Source organism: Aulonocara stuartgranti (assembly GCF_965226115.1).
Source record: "Aulonocara stuartgranti genome assembly, chromosome: 23".
Taxonomy (NCBI): domain Eukaryota; kingdom Metazoa; phylum Chordata; class Actinopteri; order Cichliformes; family Cichlidae; genus Aulonocara; species Aulonocara stuartgranti.
Genome location: NC_138958.1, coordinates 940735 through 947144, shown reverse-complemented (window position 1 = coordinate 947144; position 6410 = coordinate 940735).

Sequence of the window (6410 nt, the reverse complement as noted above, 5' to 3'; positions counted from 1 at the left end):
CAGCCATTCACGGGGACAATGCCACGTGCTGCCGACAGGGGGCGAGAGGAGACGCGTTCAAATGAGATTTTCTGCTCGGGTTGTAATTTCACTTCTGTTTATTTTGGGGGGTTTCCAACGTATCGCAATTTTGGTGGTTAAACATGAGGCCCGGGGGCCAAAATGGGCCAGGAATAACTTCAGTTCGGCCTCTTAGAAAAATATGAAGGAGGGCAAAATATGGCTTAACTGTATTTTTTCAAAATAGGTTTTACAGCTTTTCCTGCCGACAGAGATCCCCCCCCCACACACACACACACACGGCTGTGTGCGCACTAGAGCGACAGTTTAATAATTAAATGACAGAAACCATTTTTTACTGTCTGCGACAGTTTGGCTAACATTTTCATCAATCAAACAAAAGTTTCTATTTTTTAAATATGGGACAGTCTGGACGCTAATTTTACACAGTTATCATGCAGAAAACTGAGATTTAAAAAAATGATATTAGGGTAACTTTTGGATGTCCAGTTAAACGTTTTTACACTAGCAGAAAGAGTTTCAGTGGTATGTGTAAAATTAATTTAACGTTCCTGGTCTAAATGTTTCATGAGGCAAATAGAAAATATTAAATTAAAGGGATTTTCTGATTGTTCTGGAGACGTCTAGACAATAAGAGGCCCAATGAGAGCTAATATCTTCATGTTTTTTCATGTATGATTGTATGTGGCTAACACATCTGCAAATGAAATCTTTACAGTTAAATATTATGAGCGCAGCTTTTAAAAGAGATTACTCGTGACCTCAGGATGCACTGTCACACAGTTTTACGAGTGATGTTAAAGATTATGTGCTCGTTATCAGCAGACAGGAAACCAGAAGCAAAGCAGAGAAAGAAATGCGACACATCCTGTCACTGTAAAATCTTATCAACCAGAGAGCTGATAAGCTTTATGAGCATGATCACATGATGTTGCCTTTCATTCCAGTCATATTTCAACAGCACTATGAATGAAAGAGAAATGCATGATGGGAAGAGCCCCACCCAGCAGTGCTTTATAACATACAAAGCTTTATTTTCTACTTAGTCACTGGGTCAAGGTCATTGAATTCAGTGAAAGCCAGTTAATTTATTTTGACATCTAAATATGTCACAAAACTTGCTTTTCTGCTTCTCACCCAGATAAAAAGTGATTATATAACTGGCTGGATACCAACAATGAGAACCTGCACAGGTGCCCGATCACATGTCGAAGATGATTTTGTTCTCTTTATTTGGAGCTGTGAACTAATTCAGTGTATCAGGTAATGCAAGAGATTCATTACATGCTATAGTAAAAGTGTGCGGTCTGTTAACATAAAACACAGTTCATGTGGTGTTGGAAAACCATTTACAGTAAAATAAACACATCTCCAAAAGTTGATTCTGTTCATCTGGACGTCTTCAGTGGGAGAAACGTTTGGTCACTCATCCAGGTGACGTCTTCAGTCTCAGCTGACTGCAGGTTTCAATCTTATAAACAGGACAAACTGAGCTTTTTGAACACAACTTTATGGATTTATTGAGCAGTTTTCTCACGAGGACCCAGTTTAGTCAGTGTACTGTTAGTGTGTGTGTGTGTGTGTGTGTTTGTGTGTGTTTATGTGGGGCGACTGTGGCTCAGGGGGTTGGGAATCGCCGGTAAGACAGATGGTGCGATATGGCAGCCTCGCCTCTGTCAGTCTGCCCCAGGGCAGCTGTGGCTACAACTGTAGCTGCCTCCACCAGTGTGTGAATGTGAGAGTGAATGAATAGTGGCATTGTGAAGCGCTTTGAGGGCTATATAAATGCAATCCATTATTGTTACTTATGTGTGTGTGGAACACTGGCGTTCAAATAAGCATCACAGTGAGTTTGTTTCCTATTTTAAAGCCAATCACAACATGAGATGCACAAACACGTCACACTGAGACAAATATTAGAATAACTGAGTTTTTCCCCATTAAAACGTCTTTAATAATGTATCCAAGCACATGTTGAGAAACTCTGAATGTCTGCCGTAGTTTCAGGTGCTCTCAGCAGTTCTGTACTGACCTTGTAGCCTTATTGTGTTACATTATTAAATTCTGTCCTGTTAACCATCCTCTCCTGTCCTCAGGGAGGAAAGCTCTCTATGCTCTTTACCTTCTGCATGGTTGGTTTTTGGATTCTTTCCCTTTTTGATCCCTGAGCAATCACGACGGGATTACATCACAACTTTAATTTAGAAAAAGACTGCTAGTATAAAGGTGAGCAGTTTTCTTTATGCACTGTGACCCTGAACCGTTCTCGTCATTGCCAGGTGTGTCTGTATGTGAGAACATAAGTGTTAGACATCAAGCAGACTTTATCCAGGGTGCACAAAGTCTATATGTTGTTTGACGATGTCCTGGTAATTGTCCAGTGAAATGACGATGGATCATTGGTTGGCATGTATCCTGTTCCTGTGTGCTCCATCCTAAACTAAACACAATATTTCAGAAGTGAGAACCTGTCGAGGACCTCCTGCTGAGTACTGCTTAGTAAGAATATGTCACCATGCCTGGATTTACAGAGTCATGTTAGCTACTAGTTATTTTTACTTTAATCTCAGGTTATTTACACCAAATAGCCTTTTCCCCCCTTTTTTGGCCATTTAATCTTATCAGCGCTAAAGAATCTGTAACTACAGTGTTACGTCCCCCCCACCATGGCGGAGGCAAAGGTAGGAAGGAGACAGCAACACTGGACAACCACAATCAATGAAGGAGGAAGACCACAGAAGAGTTAAGTATCAGGCAGGATTTATTGGTTGCTTGCCTGGATAGTCAAACTTAACAACAGAAAAGAGGTGGGGGAGGAGGACTGGGCGGTTGATCCAAATCAAAGAAATTAATAAAACAAAAAGAGGTCGATAGCTTCCAGGGCCTAACCTAATTGAAAGAAAAATGCAAAACAAAAGGCCTACCTAGCTACTCGACAAAAGGTCAGTGAAAACATACAAGAGTGGCATCAATCGCATAACCTAGTGTGACTAACAGAGTAAAATCTACAACCAGTGTACAGGGTACCCCAGCTTACCTGTCCAGCCTCCCACCACACACAATATAAAGTAGTGATGTGACGTTCTGTATCGAGGCTTCGGAGCGTGTGTCGAGTACTGGAGGGGGCGTTTCCGCGAAGCGCGTATCGAGGCTTGCTTCATTTATGGGAGGAGCTGAAAATGATGACGTCCGAAGCCTCGCTGCCCGGCTGTACCACGTGACTGGTTCATGAAGTGGTTCGAACTTTGCCGCGAGATATGACAGAGATAAACCCCTCAGACTTCATTCAAAAATGTGGGTGTTTGATGGAGAGTTGCGGTTAGTGAGAGTTTGGAGACCGTATGGAGGTTTATGAGAGTGAGGAGAGAAAGTCAGGAGAGAATGGAGCCAGCTAAGAAGAGGAGGATGTCCTCCCCTGTGTGGGAACATTTTGATCTTATTCCTCCCAACAAGGTATGTAAATTTCTACAGAAGATGTATTTTCCTGATACTGATGGTGCAATAAAACCTATGTTAAGCTGTCTGTACTTTTGTACAAGGTGAAGTGTTTGCTATGTGCCAGGGAGCTGGGATATAACAACAACACCTCATCCATGCTTAGGCACTACAGAGCTTTGCATGAGAATAAGGGGGACACCGATTGTGGAGCAAGACCAGGTGAGCCATCAAATGCAATGATAATATAGGATGCAGTAATGTTACTAAATGATATAACAATATTATACAACTGTAATAAGTTACGTGTGTGATATTTATATTTGTGCTTTATCTTTATTGTCTTTCCTCAGGAGAACAATCTCAAATAGATGAAGACCTGGTCAGCATGGTGATTGAGGACTCACAGCCATTTAGCATTGTGGAGGACAAAGGATTCAAAAGATTTGTTAAATCATTAAATCCTAGCTATGTTCTCCCCACTAAAAAGGTCGTAAAAGCAGTGAAAATTTAGTTTTTACAGAATAAAATGTGAACAGGCAGGACTGAGGCTCAAAGCCTCAGTGTGTAGCTGTCCATACCTCAACGTTACAAAAGCACAACCACTGTCCACACCCCAACCACACCTCACCTCACAGTAAATGATCATTTCCATTTTAAGCATTTCCAAATAATCATTTCCCATACTGCCAGTATAAATATACACAGTATACTGCCATCACTACAATATACATGTTTTACACACTCCTTTTGTTGTTGACATTTACAGGCTGTGTGCAAAATGCCACACTCTTCAAATTCATGCCAGCTATTATTTTTACGTCCAGTAGGTGTCCTGCTAGAGCAAATGAAGCTTCATGAAGCTTCGCGTTGGGGTGAACCAATTGGATGAAAAGCTTCAGTGCTTCATGGGGCTTCATCTGCCCATCACTACTATAAAGACGCCTGTTCGCAAATGTTTGTCAAAGCAGAAGCCAGCAGCCCCAGCTGGCCAGGGAGCTGCTCATTTGTAGTGTTCTTTGGAGTGTGATTGGCCAACTGAGCCCAGACCAGCCAATAGACACCTGCCAATCAACTTTGAACTGGCCAATCAGTGGAGGCCTGACGCCTGAAAGATAAATAGAACACAAAACAGAGCACAAAAGCAAAGCCACACCCCTTGGCACGTAACAACAGTGTAGAGATACATGAGCACAGTGGTGGTTTATAGAGGGAAATGGGAAAATGGGTGGGTGGGACTGTGTTATCGGTGCGTGTATGCGTTCAGGGTCTTTGTCTGTGGGTGTTTGTGCTGATGCCCTGTAGCGCCTCCCTGAGGAAGCAGGCTGAACAAGTTGAATAAGACCAGCCCTTTTAGCAATCACCTGGTGACAGTGGGAAGGAAAAACTCCTTTTTAATAGGCAGAAACCTCCAGCAGAGCCACGCTCAGAGAGGGGAAACCATCTGTTGTGAACGGTTGTGGGTGATAAACCTCAATAAAAAAGATTCAAATATGAAAGGTCCCTTTTTTGATGTTGCCTAAAGCTTAGGAGATAGTTCCAGTTTGCTATCTAACACAGCTGACAAGTTGTGTCTGCGAGGAAGCAAAAAGGTTGTGTGAGAGAAACAGTGGTTACTAGATGTAACTCAGGTTCAAGGGACGTGCCCCTTTAGCCTTCATCACTGACTGGTGTCCAGTGACTTTAGACTTTAGAGCTTTTATTGTTCGGTTTCTTGCACACTGAAATTGGGTAGCAGGACCACAAAGGTGCAAAAGTAAAGAAAACAATCTACAACGAGGAAAAAGCAAAATATATGTATCCATATATGTGAGTAAACTGTAGACATGGTGTATGAAACACTGAAACAGAAACATTGTTGGGCTGTATACAAGGGCAGTTATATAATATATTAAATAAATGAATAATGGTGAAGGAGCTATGGTGGATGGTAATTCACTGAGAACAAAATATTGCACCGAACAAGGAAAGACTGAGATATAGCACATAGCAGTTGATCAATAACAGCGTCAGAGTGGTTGTATGGGAGAAGTGTGCTCACACAGAGGTCTGACAGCTCACAGGAAGAAGCTGATCTTTAGTCTGCTGGTTTGCACCTGATGGATCTGAACCTTATCCAGAGGGCAGGATGTTGAATAGATGATGGTGTTCATCACCAACCCTTTACTCCACCCTTGAATATCAGCATGCAAAAGCCCTCGAGATGACTGGAACATATAATGTTTGCTTTGGTTACCATTTTAGTTTAGCATTAGCATTAGCACTACAGGTGTCAGGTATGTCAAAGGTAAAATCACCCAGGCAACAAATCAAATCACTTTTATTGTCACATCACATGTGCAGGTACATTGGTACAGCACATGTGAGTGAAATTCTTGTGTGCGAGCTTCACAAGCAACAGAGATGTGCAAAATACAATAATGTAAACAAGCAAAATACAAGAATGGCTACATCTGAAACTAATAAATATATGTACAATATATAATAGTATATGCATTTCTGGATGTGTATACTAAATGTTTTTCTACGTGTGTGTGTGTGTGTGCATACACATATTTTACATTAATTTGTAAACAATAAATAAAATAAATAAAATATATAAAATATACAGAGTTGAATATGTGCAAAACAGTGGCATTACTGTACAGTATGGAGTGCATAATGTTAAAGTTCCAGCAGTGAAGCTGAGGTGTCTATGACGTGTTCAGCAGTCTGATGGCCTGATGGAAGAAGCTGTCTCTCAGTCTGCTGGTTCGGGACCGGATGCTGCAGAACCTCCTTCCTGATGGAAGCAGTCTTTTAGGAACGCAACCCCTGATCTGTGAACACCAAATAAGAGAGAATTCACTACAGTGTCGCAGGTGTTCACTCACCTGCCTTCACAAGCCTGTGAGCTGATTGGCAGATGGCAGTTTCCTTTTAATTTTTTCAAAGTGCCATTAGGTTATATATAC